The sequence below is a fragment of the Arachis stenosperma genome, chromosome 7, assembly GCF_014773155.1.
Source record: "Arachis stenosperma cultivar V10309 chromosome 7, arast.V10309.gnm1.PFL2, whole genome shotgun sequence".
Taxonomy (NCBI): Eukaryota; Viridiplantae; Streptophyta; class Magnoliopsida; order Fabales; family Fabaceae; genus Arachis; species Arachis stenosperma.
The window spans coordinates 62,785,088-62,802,805 of NC_080383.1; the positions used below are offsets into that span (position 1 = coordinate 62,785,088).

General features: G+C 40.6%; 1 non-coding gene across 1 annotated transcript; it reads right to left on the reverse strand.

Moving 5' to 3' along the window:
- Window positions 1-1,161: 1,161 nt before the first annotated feature.
- On the reverse strand, window positions 1,162-1,269 carry LOC130942288 (small nucleolar RNA R71). The gene has a single exon (XR_009070864.1). It is a non-coding gene; the product is annotated as a small nucleolar RNA R71 (small nucleolar RNA).
- Between the last annotated feature and the right edge of the window lie 16,449 nt (window positions 1,270-17,718).

Consider the following 17,718-nt stretch of genomic DNA (forward strand, 5'->3'; position numbering starts at 1 on the left):
ATGCTTTGGGCGTTAAACGCCAGAATGTGCACCATTCTGGGCGTTTAACGCCAGGATGGCACAAGAGGGAAGATTTTGTTTTTAATGCAAATTTTTTTCAAGTTTTCAAAATCAAATCTTTTTCAAATCATATCTTTTCAATCAAATCTTTTTCAAAATCAATTTCTTTCCATTTTCAAAAATACTTGCTATCAATTAATGATTTGATTCAACATTTCAAGTATGTTGCCTTTTCTGTTGAGAAAGGTTTAATGTTTGAATCATATCTTTTCTTGTTAGCCAAGTCATTAATTTTTTTTATAAAATCAAATCTTTTTAAATTGTTTTTTTTTTCAAATCATATCTTCTCAATCACATCTTTTTAAAACCATAACTTTTAAATCACATCTTTTTCAAAAAAGTTTTCAATCATATCTTCTTCAAAATCTTTTTTTAAAATGATTTTAAAATCTTTTTAATTAATTTTCGAAAAATCTCTTCCCCTCTTCTCACATCCTTCTATTTATGGAGTACCACTCCTCCTCAATGCACAATTCGAACTCTATCTCACTAAGTTCGAATTCTTCTACCTCTTCCTCTATACTGTGACATAGAGGATTCCATATTTTCTTGTTCTTTCTTTCATATGAGCAGGAGCAAAGACAAAAGCATCTTGTTGAGGCGTGACCCTGAACCTGAAAGGACCTTGAAGCGAAAGCTAAGAGAAGCTAAGGCACAACTCTCTGTAGAGGACCTAAGAGAAATCTTCAAAGAAGAAGAAACCCATGGCAGCCGAAAATAACAACAATGCCAACAATGCAAGGAAGGTGCTGGGTGACTTTACTGCACCTACTCCCGACTTCTATGGGAGAAGCATCTCTATCCTGCCATTGGAGCAAACAACTTTGAGCTTAAGCCTCAATTAGTTTCTCTAATGCAACAGAATTGCAAGTTCCATGGACTTCCATTGGATGATCCTCATCAGTTTTTGGCTGAATTCTTGCAAATCTGTGACACTGTCAAGATAATGGGTTGACCCTGAGGTCTACAGACTTATGCTATTCCCTTTGCTGTAAGAGACAGAGCTAGAATATGGTTGGACTTACAACCTAAAGACAGCCTGAACTCTTGGGAAAGCTAGTCAATGCTTCTTGGCAAAGTTCTTTCCACCTCAAAAATTAGAAGCTTAGAGTGGAAGTCCAAACCTTCAGACAGAAGGAAGGAGAATCCCTCTATGAAGCTTGGGAAAGATACAAACAATTGATCAGAAAATGTCCTTCTGACATGCTTTCTGAATGGAGCATCATAGGTATTTCTATGATGGCTGTCTGAACTATCCAAGATGTCTTTGGATAGCTATGCTGGAGGATCTCTCATCTGAAGAAGACCTACAGAAGCTCAAGAACTAATTAAAATGGTTGCAAATAACCAATTCATGTACACTTCTGAAAGGAATCTTGTGAACAATGGGGCAAGTCAGAAGAAAGGAGTTCTTGAGATTGATACTCTGAATGCCATACTGGCTCAGAACAAGATATTGACTCAGCAAGTCAATTTGATTTCTCAAAGTTTGTCTGGAATGCAAAATGCACCAGGCAATACTAAGGATGCTTCATCTGAAGAAGAAGCTTATGATCTTGAGAACCCTTCAATGGAAGAGGTGAATTACATGGAAGAACCCTATGGAAACACCTATAATTCTTCATGGAGAAATCATCCAAATCTCTCATGGAAGGATCAACAGAGACCTCAACAAGGTTTCAACAACAATAATGGTGGAAGAAACAGGTTTAGCAATAGCAAGCCTTTTCCATCATCTTCTCAGCAACAAACAGAGAATTCTAAGCAGAACCACTCTGACTTAGCAACCATGGTCTCTGATCTAATCAAAACCACTCAAAGTTTCATGACTGAAACAAGGTCCTCCATTAGGAATTTGGAGGCACAAGTGGGACAGCTGAGCAAGAAAATTACTGAACTCCCTCCTAGTACTCTTCCAAGCAATACAGAAGAAAATCCAAAAGGAGAGTGCAAGGCCATCAACATGGCCGAACTTGGAGAGAAGGAAGAGTCAGTGAACGCCACTGAGGAAGACCTCAATAGACGTCCACTAGCCTCCAATGAGTTTCCTAATGAGGAACCATGGGAATCTGAAGTTCAAAATGAGACTATAGAGATTCCATTGGATTTACTTCTGCCATTCATGAGCTCTGATGAGTATTTTTCCTCTGAAGAGGATGAGTATGTCACTGAAGAGCAAGTTACAAAATACCTTGGAGCAATCATGAAGCTAAATGACAAGTTATTTGGTAATGAGACTTGGGAGGATGAACCCCCTTTGCTCACCAAAGAACTGGATGGCTTGTCTAGGCAGAAATTACCTCAAAAGAGACAGGATCCTAGGAAGTTTTCAATACCTTGCGCCATAGGCACCATGACCTTCAAGAAGGCTCTGTGTGACTTAGGGTCAAGTGTAAACCTCATGCCTCTCTCTGTAATGGAGAAGCTAGGGATCTTTGAGGTGCAAGCTGCAAGAATCTCACTAGAGATGGCAGACAATTCAAGAAAACAAGCTTATAGACTTGTAGAGGATGTTCTGGTAAAAATTGAAGACCATTACATCCCTACTGATTTCATAGTCCTAGAGACTGGGAAGTGCATGGAAGAATCCATCATCCTTGGCAGACCCTTCCTAGCCACAGCAAAGGCTGTGATTGATGTTAATAGAGGTGAACTGATCATTCAAGTGAATAAAGAATCCTTGGTGTTTAAGGCTCAAGGATATCCCTCTGTTACCAGGGAGAGGAAGCATGAAGAGCTTTTCTCAAATCAGAGCCAAACAGAGTCCCCACAGTCAAACTCTAAGTTTGGTGTTGGGAGGCCACAACCAAACTCTAAGTTTGGTGTTGAACCCCCACATTCAAACTCTAAGTTTGGTGTTGGGAGGTTCCAACATTGCTCTGAGCATCTGTGAGGCTCCATGAGAGCCCTCTGTCAAGCTACTGACATTAAAGAAGCGCTTGTTGGGAGGCAACCCAATGTTATATTTTATCTATTTTCCTTTGTTATTTTATGTTTTCTTTAGGTTGATGATCATGGGAAGTCACAAAATCAATTGAAAAAGCAAAAACAGGAAGAAAAATAGCACACCCTGGAGGAAGATCCTGCTGGCGTTCAAACACCAGTAAGGGTAGCAGGTGGGCGTTTAACGCCCAGTCTGGCACCATTCTGGGCGTTTAACGCCAGAAAGGGGCACCAGACTGGCGTTAAACGCCAAGAAAGGGCAAGAACATGGCGTTAAACGCCAGAAATGGGCACCAGCCCGGCGTTTAACGCCAGAATTGGCAAAGGGTGCATTTTTGCACGCCACTTGGTGCAGGGTTAAATTTTTCTTGACACCTCAGGATCTGTGGACCCCACAGGATCCCCACCTACCCCACCACCCTCTCTCTTCTTCTTCACCCATTCACCAATCACCTCAACACCTCTGTCCCAAAAAACCCTTCACCTATCAAATTCCATCTTTCTCTTCACCACTTACATCCATCCTTCATAAAACCCCACCTACCTCATCATTCAAAAATTCAAACCACTTTCCCTCCCAAACCCACCCTCACATGACCAAACCCCACCCCTCTCTCCACCCCTATATAAACCCATCTTCACTCCTTCATTTTCACACAACCTAAACATTACTTCTCCCTCTTTGGCCGAACCACAAAGCCACCTCCATCTCCTCTGTTTCTTCTTCTTCTACTCTCTTTTTTCTTCTTTTGCTCGAGGACGAGCAAACCTTTTAAGTTTGGTGTGGTAAAAGCATTGCTTTTTGTTTTTCCATAACCATTTATGGCATCCAAGGCCGGAGAAACCTTTAGAAAGAGGAAAGGGAAGGCAAAAGCTTTCACCTCCGAGTCATGGGAGATGGAGAGATTCATCTCAAGGGTGCATCAAGACTACTTCTATGAAGTTGTGGCCTTGAAGAAGGTGATCCCCGAGGTCCCTTTCAAACTCAAAAAGAGTGAATATCCGGAGATCCCACATGAGATCCGAAGAAGAGGTTGGGAAGTTCTTACCAACCCCATTCAACAAGTCGGAATCTTAATGGTTCAAGAGTTCTATGCTAATGCATGGATCACCAAGAACCATGATCAAAGTGTGAACCCGGACCCAAAGAATTGGCTTACAATGGTTCGGGGGAAATACTTAGATTTTAGTCCGGAAAATGTAAGGTTGGCATTCAACTTGCCCATGATGCAAGGAGATGAACATCCTTACACTAGAAGGGTCAACTTTGATCAAAGGTTGGACCAAGTCCTCACAGACATTTGTGAAGAGGGCGCCCAATGGAAGAGAGATTCAAGAGGGAAGCCGGTTCAATTGAGAAGTCATGACTTCAAGCCCGTAGCTAGGGGATGGTTGGAGTTTATCCAACGCTCAATCATTCCCACTAGTAACCAGTCCGAAGTTACTATAGTTCGGGCCATCATGATTCATAATATCATGATTGGAGAGGAAGTGGAAGTTCATGAGGTTATAGCCCAAGAACTCTATAAGGTGGCAGACAAGTCCTCTACCTTGGTAAGGTTTGCCTTTCCTCATCTCATTTGTCACCTCTGTTATTCAGTTGGAGTGGACATAGAAGAAGACATCCTCATTGATGAGGACAAGCCCATCACTAAGAAAAAGATGGAGCAAACAAGAGACCCCACTCATCATGAAATCCCTGAGATGCCTCAAGGGATGCACTTTCCTCCACAAAACTATTGGGAGCAAATCAACACCTCCCTAGGAGAACTGAGTTCCAACATGGGACAACTAAGGGTGGAGCACCAAGAACATTCCATCCTCCTCCATGAAATTAGAGAAGATCAAAGAATCATGAGAGAGGAGCAACAAAGACAAGGAAGAGACATTGAGGAGCTCAAGCACTCCATAAGACCTTCAAGAGGAAGAACAAGCTGCCATCACTGAGGTGGACCCGTTCTTTAATCTCCTTGTTCTTTATTTTCTTCTGTTTTTCGAAAATTTATGCTTATGTTTATCCATGTTTGTGTCTTATGATCATTAGTGTCTTAGTGTTTATGCCTTAAAGTTATGAATGTCCTATGAATCCATCACCTCTCTTAAATAAACAATGTTCTTAATTGAAAAAGAGAAGAATTGCATGAATTTTGAATTTTATAACAGATTAATTATTTTGATGTGGTGGCAACACTTTTGTTTTCTGAATGTATGCTTGAACAGTGCATATGCCTTTTGAATTTGTGGTTCATGAATGTTAAAATTATTGGCTCTTGAAAGAATGATGAAAAAGGAGACATGTTACTGAGGATCTGAAAAATCATAAAAATGATTCTTGAAGCAAGAAAAAGTAGTGAATACAAAAAAAAAGGAGAACGAAAAAAGAAAAAAAAGAAGGAGAAAGAGAAAAAAAGAAAAAAAAGAAAGAAATAAAGTTGTGATCCAAGGCAAAAAGAGTGTGCTTAAGAACCCTGGACACCTCTAATTGGGGACTCTAGCAAAGTGGTGCACGAAATTGTGATCATCAATGGCGCCATCAACATGGTACGCTCATTGCAATCTCAACTCTCTATCACAACTCCGCACAACTAACCAGCAAGTGCACTGGGTCGTCCAAGTAATAAACCTTACGCGAGTAAGGGTCGATCCCACGGAGATTGTTGGTATGAAGCAAGCTATGGTCACCTTGTAAATCTTAGTCAGGCAGACTCAAATGGGTATAGATGATGAATAAAACATAAAGATAAAGATAGAGATACTTATGTAATTCATTGGTAGGAATTTCAGATAAGCGTATGAAGATGCTTGGTCCCTTCCGTCTCTCTGCTTTCCTATCGTCTTCATCCAATCCTTCTTACTCCTTTCCATGGCAAGCTTATGCAAGGGTTTCACCGTTGTCAGTGGCTACCTCCCATCCTCTCAGTGGAAATGTTCAACGCACCCTGTCACGGCACGGCTATCCATCTGTTGGTTCTCAATCAGGCCGGAATAGAATCCAGTGATTCTTTTGCGTCTGTCACTAACGCCCCGCCCTCAGGAGTTTGAAGCTCGTCACAGTCATTCAATCATTGAATCCTACTCAGAATACCACAGACAAGGTTAGACCTTCCGGATTCTCTTGAATGCCGCCATCAGTTCTAGCCTATACCACGAAGACTCTGATCTCACGGAATGGCTGGCTCGTTTGTCAGGCGAGCGCTCGGTTGTCAGGCGATCAACCATGCATCGTGTATCAGGAATCTAAGAGATATTCACCCAATCTAAGGTAGAACGGAGGTGGTTGTCAGTCACACGTTCATAGGTGAGAATGATGATGAGTGTCACGGATCATCACATTCATCAAGTTGAAGAACAAGTGATATCTTGGAACAAGAACAAGCGGAATTGAATAGAAGAACAATAGTAATTGCATTAATACTCGAGGTACAGCAGAGCTCCACACCTTAATCTATGGTGTGTAGAAACTCCACCGTTGAAAATATATAAGAACAAAAGTGATCATTGACTTTGGCCCCAGAGAGGGAACCAGAAAAACCAAGATGAAAATACAATAGTAAAAGGTCCTATTTATAGGGAACTAGTAGCTTAAGAATTACAAAGATGAGTAAAAGACATAAAAATCCACTTCCGGGCCCACTTGGTGTGTGCTTGGGCTGAGCATTGAAGCATTTTCGTGTAGAGACTTCTCTTGGAGTTAAACACCAGCTTTTGTGCCAGTTTGGGCGTTTAACTCCCACTTAGGTGCCAGTTCAGGCGTTTAACGCTGGGAATTCTGAAGGTGACTTTGAACGCCGGTTTGGGCCATCAAATCTTGGGCAACGTATGGACTATCATATATTGCTGGAAAGCCCAGGATGTCTACTTTCCAACGCCGTTGAGAGCGCGCCAATTGAGCTTCTGTAGCTTCAGAAAATCTACTTCGAGTGCAGGGAGGTCAGAATCCAACAGCATCTACAGTCCTTTTCAGTCTCTGAATCAGATTTTTGCTCAGGTCCCTCAATTTCAGCCAGAAAATACCTGAAATCACAGAAAAACACACAAACTCATAGTAAAGTCCAGAAAAGTGAATTTTAACTAAAAACTAATAAAAATATACTAAAAACTAACTAGATCATACTAAAAACATACTAAAAATAATGCCAAAAAGCGTACAAATTATCCGCTCATCACAAAGCTAAGTCACAATCTGAAAAGGTTCACCCAATTATGTGTCTATGTATGTATCCGGTGGTAATACTGGAAGACAGAATGCTTTGGGACACGGCCAAGACTCAATAAGTAGCTGTGTTCAAGAATCATCATACTTAACTAGGAGAATCAGTAACACTATCTGGATTCTGAGTTCCTAAAGAAGCCAATCATTCTGAATTTCAAAGGATAGAGTGAGATGCCAAAACTGTTCAGAGGCAAAAAGCGAAAAGCCCCGCTCATCTAATTAATACTGATCTTCATAGATGTTTTTGGAATTCATTGCATATTCTCTTCTTTTTATCTTATTTTGATTTTCAGTTGCTTGGGGACAAGCAACAATTTAAGTTTGGTGTTGTGATGAGCGGATAATTTATACGCTTTTTGGCATTGTTTTTAGTATATTTTTAGTATAATTTAGTTAGTTTTTAGTATATTTTTATTAGTTTTTAATTAAAATTCACTTTTCTGGACTTTACTATGAGTTTGTGTGTTTTTCTGTGATTTCAGGTATTTTCTGGCTGAAATTGAGGGACCTGAGCAAAAATCTGATTCAGAGACTGAAAAGGACTGTAGATGCTGTTGGATTCTGACCTCCCTGCACTCGAAGTAGATTTTCTGAAGCTACAGAAGCTCAATTGGCGCGCTCTCAACGGCGTTGGAAAGTAGACATCCTGGGCTTTCCAGCAATATATGATAGTCCATACGTTGCCCAAGATTTGATGGCCCAAACCGGCGTTCAAAGTCACCTTCAGAATTCCCAGCGTTAAACGCCGGAACTGGCACCAAAGTGGGAGTTAAACGCCCAAACTGGCACAAAAGCTGGCGTTTAACTCCAAGAGAAGTTTCTACACGAAAATGCTTCAATGCTCAGCCCAAGCACACACCAAGTGGGCCCGGAAGTGGATTTTTATGTCTTTTACTCATCTTTGTAATTCTTAAGCTACTAGTTCCCTATAAATAGGACCTCTTACTACTGTATTTTCATCGGGGGTAGCTATCTTTAGTCTTATGCTATCTTAGATCATTTGGGGGCTGGCCTCACGGCCATGCCTAGACCTTGTTCTTATGTATTTTCAACGGTGGAGTTTCTACACACCATAGATTAAGGTGTGGAGCTCTGCTGTACCTCGAGTATTAATGCAATTACTATTGTTCTTCTATTCAATTCAGCTTGTTCTTGTTCCAAGATATCACTTGTTCTTCAACTTGATGAATGTGATGATCCGTGACACTCATCATCATTCTCACCTATGAACGTGTGCCTGACAACCACCTCCGTTCTACCTTAGATTGGGTGGATATCTCTTGGATTCCTGATACATGACGCATGGTTGCTGCTCGCCTGACAACCGAGCGCTCGCCTGACAACCGAGCCAGCCATTCCATGAGATCAGAGTCTTCGTGGTATCAGCTAGAATTAATGGCGGCATTCAAGAGAATCCAGAAGGTCTAAACCTTGTCTGTGGTATTCTGAGTAAGATTCAATGATTGAATGACTATGACGAGCTTCAAACTCGCGATTGTGGGGCATTAGTGACAGACGCAAAAGAATCACTGGATTCTATTCCGACATGATCGAGAACCGACAGCTGGATAGCCGTGCCGTGACAGGGTGTGTTGAACATTTCCACTGAGAGGATGGGAGGTAGCCACTGACAACGGTGAAACCCTTGCATACAGCTTGCCATGGAAAGGAGTAAGAAGGATTGGATGAAGACAGTAGGAAAGCAGAGAGATGGAAGGGACAAAGCATCTCCATTCGCTTATCTGAAGTTCTTACCAATAAATTGCATAAGTATCTCTATCTTTATCTTTTAGTCATATATCATCCATAACCATTTGAGTCTGCCTGACTGAGATTTACAAGGTGACCATAGCTTGCTTCATACCAACAATCTCCGTGGGATCGACCCTTACTCGCGTAAGGTTTATTACTTGGACGACCCAGTACACTTGCTGGTTAGTTGTGCGAAGTTGTGTTTATGCCATGGTATTGAGCACCAAGTCTTTGGGGCCATCACTAGGGATTATTTGAGTTGTGAAAATTAGTGATCACAATTTCGCATACCAAGTTCCCTAATGAGGAACCATGGGAATTTGAGGCTCACACTGAGACCATAGAGATCCCATTGGATTTACTTCTGCCATTCATGAGCTCTGATGAGTATTCTTCCTCTGAAGAGGATGAATATGTCACTGAAGAGCAAGTTGCTAAATACCTTGGAGCAATCATGAAGCTAAATGACAAGTTATTTGGTAATGAGACTTGGGAGGATGAACCCCCTTTGCTCACCAAAGAACTGGATGACTTGTCTAGGCAGAGATTATCTCAAAAGAGACAGGATCCTGGGAAGTTTTCAATACCTTGTACCATAGGCACCATGACCTTTAAGAAGGCTCTGTGTGACCTAGGGTCAAGCATAAACCTCATGCCTCTCTCTGTAATGGAGAAGCTAGGGATCTTTGAGGTACAAGCTGCAAGAATCTCACTAGAGATGGCAGACAATTCAAGAAAAGAAGCTTATGGACTTGTAGAGGATGTTCTAGTAAAGATTGAAGACCATTACATCCCTGCTGATTTCATAGTCCTAGAGACTAGGAAGTGCATGGATGAATCCATCATCCTTGGCAGACCCTTCCTAGCCACAGCAAAGGCTGTGATTGATGTGGACAGAGGAGAATTGATCATTCAAGTGAATGAAGAATCCTTTGTGTTTAAGGCTCAAGGATATCCCTCCGTCACCATGGAGAGGAAGCATGAAAAGCTTCTCTCAAAACAGAGTCAAACAGAGCCCCCGTAGTCAAACTCTAAGTTTGGTGTTGGGAGGCCACAACCAACTTCTAAGTTTGGTGTTGAACCCCCATATTCAAACTCTAAGTTTGGTGTTGGGAGGTTCCAACATTGCTCTGAGTATCTATGAGGCTCCATGAGAGCCCTCTGTCAAGCTACTGACATTAAAGAAGCGCTTGTTGGGAGGCAACCCAATGTTATATTTATCTATTTTCCTTTGTATTTTATGTTTTCTGTAGGTTGATGATCATGGAAAGTCACAAAATCAATTGAAAAAGCAAAAAAAGAATGAAAAACAGAAAGAAAAATAGCACACCCTGGAGGAAGATCTTGCTGGCGTTTAAACGCCAGTAAGGGCAACAAATGGGCGTTTAACGCCCAGTCTGGCACCATTCTGGGCGTTTAACGCCAGAAAGGGGCACCAGACTGGCGTTAAACGCCAGAAAAGGGCAAGAAGCTGGCGTTAAACGCTAGAAATGGGCACCAGCCCGGCGTTTAACACCAGAATTGGCATAGAGAGCATTTTTTGCTCACCACTTGGTGCAGGGATGACTTTTCCTTGACACCTCAGGATCTATGGACCCCACAGGATCCCTAACTACCCCACCACCCTCTCTCTTCTTCTTCACCCTTTCACCAATCACCTCAACCACTCTTCCCCAAAAACCCCTCACCTATCAAATCCCATCTTTCTCTTCACCACTCACATACACCCTTCATAAAACCTCACCTACCTCACCATTCAAATTCAAACCACTTCCCCTCCCAAACCCACCCATTCATAACCGAACCATACCCCTCTCTCCACCCCTATATAAACCCATCTTCACTCCTTTATTTGCACACAACCTAAACACTACTTCTCCCCCTTTGGCCGAACCACAAAGCCATCTCCATCTCCTCTATTTCTTCTTCTTCTACTCTCTTCTTTCTTCTTTTGCTCGAGGACGAGCAAACCTTCTAAGTTTGGTGTGGTAAAAGCATTGCTTTTTATTTTTCCATAACCATTTATGGCATCCAAGGCCGGAGAAACCTCTAGAAAGAGGAAAGGGAAGACAAAAGCTTCCACCTTCGAGTCATGGGAGATGGAGAGATTCATCTCAAGGGTGCATCAAGACCACTTCTATGAAGTTGTGGCCTTGAAGAAGGTGATCCCTGAGGTCCCTTTCAAACTCAAAAAGAGTGAATATCCGGAGATCCCACATGAGATCCGAAGAAGAGGTTGGGAAGTTCTTACCAACCCCATTCAACAAGTCGGAATCTTAATGGTTCAAGAGTTCTATGCCAATGCATGGATCACCAAGAACCATGATCAAAGTGTGAACCCGGACCCAAAGAATTGGCTTACAATGGTTCGGGGGAAATTCTTAGATTTTAGTCTGGAAATGTAAGGTTGGCATTCAACTTGCCCATGATGCAAGGAGATGAACACCCTTACACTAGAAGGGTTAACTTTGATCAAAGGTTGGACCAAGTCCTCATAGACATTTGTGAAGAGGGTGCTCAATGGAAGAGAGATTCAAGAGGGAAGCCGGTTCAACTGAGAAGGCATGACCTCAAGCCCGTGGCTAGGGGATGGTTGGAGTTTGTCCAACGCTCAATCATTCCCACTAGCAACCGGTCTGAAGTTACTATAGACCGGACCATCATGACTCATAGCATCATGATTGGAGAGGAAGTAGAAGTTCATGAGGTTATAGCCCAAGAACTTTATAAGGTGGCGGACAAGTCCTCTACCTTGGCAAGGTTAGCCTTTCCTCATCTCATTTGTCACCTCTGTTATTCAGTTGGAATTGACATTGAGGGAGACACCCTCATTGATGAGGACAAGCCCATCACTAAGAAAAGGATGGAGCAAACAAGAGATCCCACTCATCATGAAATCCCTGAGATACCTCAAGGGATGCACTTTCCTCCACAAAACTATTGGGAGCAAATCAACACCTCCCTAGGAGAATTGAGTTCCAACATGGGACAACTAAGGGTGGAGCACCAAGAACATTCCATTCTCCTCCATGAAATTAGAGAAGATCAAAGAATCATGAGAGAGGAGCAACAAAGACAAGGAAGAGACATTGAGGAGCTCAAGCACTCCATAAGATCTTCAAGAGGAAGAACAAGCCGCCATCACTAAGGTGGACCCGTTCTTTAATCTCCTTGTTCCTTATTTTCCTGTTTTTCGAAAATTATGCTTATGTTTACCTATGTTTGTGTCTTGTGATCATTAGTGTCTTAGTGTCTATGCCTTAAAGTTATGAATGTCCTATGAATCCATCACCTTTCTTGAATGAAAAATGTTCTTAATTGAAAAAGAGAAGAATTGCATGAATTTTGAATTTTATAACAGATTAATTATTTTGATGTGGTGGCAATACTTTTGTTTTCTGAATGTATGCTTAAACAGTGCATATGTCTTTTGAATTTGTTGTTCATGAATGATTGGCTCATGAAATAATGATGAAAAAGGAGACATGTTACTGAGGATCTGAAAAATCATAAAAATGATTCTTGAAGCAAGAAAAAGCAGTGAATATTCAAAAAAAAAAGAGAAAAAAACGGAAAAAAAAGAGAGAAAAAGAAAAAGAAAGAAATAAAGTTGGTATCCAAGGCAAAAAAAGTGTGCTTAAGAACCCTGGACACCTCTAATTGGGGACTCTAGCAAAGCTGAGTCACAATCTGAAAAGGTTCACCCAATTATGTGTCTGTGGCATGTATGTATCCGGTGGTAATATTGGAAGACAGAGTGCTTTGGGCCACGGCCAAGACTCATAAAGTAGCTGTGTTCAAGAATCATCATACTTAACTAAGAGAATCAATAACACTATCTGGATTCTGAGTTCCTATAGAAGCCAATCATTCTGAATTTCAAAGGATAGAGTGAGATGCCAAAACTGTTCAGAGGCAAAAAGCTAAAAGCCCCGCTCATCTAATTAATACTGATCTTCATAGATGTTTTTGGAATTCATTGCATATTCTCTTCTTTTTATCTTATTTGGTTTTCAGTTGCTTGGGGACAAGCAACAATTTAAGTTTGGTGTTGTGATGAGCGGATAATTTATACGCTTTTTGGCATTATTTTAGTATGTTTTTAGTATGTTTTAGTTAGTTTTTATTATATTTTTATTAGTTTTTAGTTAAAATTCACTTTTCTGGACTTTACTATGAGTTTGTATATTTTTCTGTGATTTCAGGTATTTTCTGGCTGAAATTGAGGGACCTGAGCAAAAATCTGATTCAGAGGCTGAAAAGGACTGTAGATGCTGTTGGATTCTGACCTCCCTGCACTCGAAGTAGATTTTCTGGAGCTACAGAAGCCCAATTGGCGCGCTTTCAACGGTGTTGGAAAGTAGACATCCTGGGCTTTCCAGCAATATGTAATAGTTCATACTTTGCCTGAGATTTGATGGCCCAAACCAGCGTTCCAAATCAGCTCAAGAATGCCCGGCGTTAAACGCTGGAACTGGCACAAGAATGGGAGTTAAACGCCCAAACTGGCACAAAAGTTGGCGTTTAACTCCAAGAAAAGTCTCTACACATGAAAGCTTCAATGCTCAGCCCAAGCACACACCAAGTGGGCCCGGAAGTGGATTTTTATGTCATTTACTCATTTCTGTAAACCCTAGGCTACTAGTTCTCTACAAATAGGACCTTTTACTATTGTATTTTCATCTTTGGATCATTTTAGATCTTTTGATCATCTTTGGATCATTTTAGATCTTTTGATCATCTTTGGACGTCTAGTTCTTAGATCATTGGGAGGCTGGCCTCACGGCCATGCCTGAACCTTGTTCTTATGTATTTTCAACGGTGGAGTTTCTACACACCATAGATTAAGGTGTGGAGCTCTGCTGTACCTCGAGTATTAATGCAATTACTATTGTTTTTCTATTCAATTCAGCTTATTCCTATTCCAAGATATTCATTCGCACCCAAGAACATGATGAATGTGATGATTATGTGACGCTCATCATCATTCTCACTTATGAACGCGTGCCTGACAACCACTCCCGTTCTACAAGCAAACAAGGCTTGAATGTTTATCTCTTGGATTCCTTAATCAGAATCTTCGTGGTATAAGCTAGAATTGATGGCGGCATTCAAGAGAATCTGGAAGGTCTAAACCTTGTCTGTGGTATTCTGAGTAGGATTCAATGATTGAATGACTGTGACGAGCTTCAAACTCCTGAAGGCTAGGCGTTAGTGACAGACGCAAAAAAATCACTGGATTCTATTCCAACCTGATTGAGAACCGATAGATGATTAGCCGTGCTGTGACAGAGCGCGTTGAACATTTTCACTGAGAGGACGGGACTGTAGCCACTGACAACGGTGATGCCCAACATACAGCTTGCCATGGAAAGGAGTAAGAAGGATTGGATGAAGACAGTAGGAAAGCAGAGAGATGGAAGGGACAAAGCATCTCCATTCGCTTATCTGAAATTCTCACCAATGAATTACATAAGTATCTCTATCCTTGTTTTATGCTTTATTCATAAATCATCCATAACCATTTGAATCTGCCTGACTGAGATTTACAAGGTGACCATAGCTTGCTTCATACCAACAATCTCCGTGGGATCGACCCTTACTCGCGTAAGGTTTATTACTTGGACGACCCAGTGTACTTGCTGGTTAGTTGTGCGAAGTTGTGATAAAGAGTTGAGATTGCAATTGAGCGTACCATGTTGATGGCGCCATTGATGATCACAATTTTGTGCACCAGCCACCTACGAAGCTACTAAGACCATCTCCTAGCCCACGCTCAGCCAGTTCTGCCTTTGCTCACTGAAGGGCACCAGAAATTGCTACTGCAGTTGCTAGAGGATGCTCTTACAGCTAGCAAATCCCATCCCACTCTACTTTCGATTCTAGCCTTGGTTTGTTCATGTTGGTTTATGTTCTTATTAGTTCTAAAGTTGCTGTTGCTGCTCTATTTCGTCGTTTCTCCTTGGTTACAGTAAGTATTCTCATTCCAGAACCCTAGCCATTAGTCTTCTATTATAGTTTGTTAAATATTTTGAAATGTTAATTTCGTAGGATTGAGCTACCATAGTTAGATGCTACGTTTGTGGTTATCACTACTGCGAGGAGTCTTCAAAACTGCTAGAACTACAATCGTAAGCCATGTTTGATGATGTTGCTGCCGTAAGAATGGTCGAAATTGCTACCGCTGCTGCGAAATAAGGATAAAAAGGGAGTTTGTTGCGTAGTGGAGTCACGATTGAGGTAGAGGTTTTTCTTAAAATTTACTTTTATTTCAAAGAATTGTTATGAATCAACATTGATGTGAAAAAATATTTTTGTGATTATATGAGTCTTACGGATTAAATTGAACTATTTTGGATTGTTCGTGGTTATGAACTGTGATTGGTTTCCTGATTGTTTGAAAATGATTGGTTATTGGAATTCTTGATTATGTTTGATTAGTATACATTGAGAATTGTTGAATGTTTTCAATGATTGAGATGGGTTGATAGATGTTTGGTTGGATGCAACCTTTAAGGGTGGAAAACTTTGAGTTTTAGGGGAAGTTCTTGTAACACCTTACCATATAGAGCTTTAGGCCTAGAAAGTAAATCAAAGGTAGTGAGGTACTACGATATCTGAAAAGAAAAATACCTAGATATATTGAAAAATGGAATTAACTAGGAGCCTTGAAGAGAGAGTTAATAAAAAATGAAACAGACAGTGTATCACTCACGATCGGATAAACGTAAAAAGGTAGATATGATCGAGCGGAAAAGATAATGTATCTGCAAGATCAGAGCTCCAAAGATACAAATAACAAGCTCTAGGCTCAGCCTGCGAAGCAAAGGCCGACTAGAGTATACATATACATATATAAATAATCCCAAGAGTAACCCAAAATACTTTCAAAAGGGTCCAAAACATAATGTATAAGGTCCCGAGAAAGCCAGAGACAATCCTAGAACTCCAACACTGAGATTAAAACTTAATGAAATATACTAAACCATAAATTAGGGTGGTTGTCTAAGGTATTCAAGTTCTAAGTCCATCCTTAACCTAACACTTCACTTTCCGTCTTCTCCAACTCTCCGAAACACCGGTGGAACAACCCTTGTCACGCCTTCACCACACGAGGGATCTCTCAGTTGCACACATGTACAAAGCATACAAGGAAAGCACAATTATGAATAACAAGTACATCATATTGGACAAGTAGTAGTTAATTACAGATAAGCAATTAGGCAAACCAATACAAATGCATGCTCAAACAAATCACACAAATACACAAGATGCATGTCTACCCTATGGCTGATGATATCATCTGTCGGTTATATAGTCAATCTGGCATGTCTTGGTAGCTAACCCTAGACAAAAACACTCCATCACGAGCAAGTGGGTCTGAGCTATAACCCCCTTGCTACTACCCGCTTAACCCAGAGCAAGAGGAATAAACCACTACTGCTGTTACTACCCAAATGAGTGTTTATAGATTCAACCTGGAGTAAGTGGAATAATCCACTACTACTGCTATTACCCAGGCTTCATAATCATTGACCTGGAGCGAGTGGGATGAACCACCATCCTTGCTACTGCCTAGGTATCTCAATCACTAATTCAGAGCAAGTGGGACGAACCACAATCCTTGTTACTTCCAAGGTATCTCATCCAAAAATTTATTCTCAACTTCTTTTCAATTCATCATTCATACATTCATAATATTTTTGTACTTCCTTAAACAATCCACATTAACTCAATCATTAATCATATTTCATCAATACTTCATCATTCTTAATTAAACAACATCAGTTGTTTCTCATTCATATTAAAATCAGCACTAACCCCGTTCTCTGCCACTTACCATCCCCAATCAGTTTACTCTCTTCCCTAGGCTTAAAAACTAGGTATCAAACTATAAAAGGTAGTTACAGTAGTTTGGAAAGCTAGAGAATTGGTATAGTATAAAAAAATCCCACTTTTAGCCAAAAGGGGTCTCGCATACACGAGACTATGTCCGCATAAGCGAGATGGCAAAACAGAAGGAATTTCTTGCATAGTGTGTACCACCAGCGTACGCGAGCATTTGATTTAATAGGTCCGCGTACACGGGAACTTGTCCGTGTATGCGAGATAGCAGGATAGTGAGTAAATCTCACGTCGGGTGTGCATGCTCGCGTACCGACTCCTCATTTTCCCTCAAAAGCTGCTATGTCATAAAAATCAATTTTCTACACCATTCATAACTTTCCTTACAAAACTCTGATTTTCACAAACTTTAAACCATTTTAAAGCTCTTGAATTTATCTTTAATTTGAAATAAATTTCATTCAAATCCAAAATCCAAGGCTCAAGATATGATCCGCTGAAGTTCGATAAAAATCTATTTTTACCAAAAGAGTTTAAAACCTCTATTTTTCAAATTCTCAATTTTCATCCAAAGTTTCACACCTCAAAAACATCAAATATACCCAAAGCAATTTCATGATCATTCAATACCATCCTTAACATACTAATTCTTAAGGTTTAACAATTCTATTCCAACCATCCTCCATCAAGGCCATACAACTCATTATTTTCAAAATCATCATCAAAGACTCAAAATTTACAATAATATATAATTCAAAATCATCATTCTCATCAATCATCATCAATGTTCATGGCAACTCAACATTTACACTAAATATCACTAAACCTTATCAAATTCACATAGTTCAACCTATCCTATGGTCATCTAGCCTAAGTTTTCATGTTACAATATATATTATTTACTA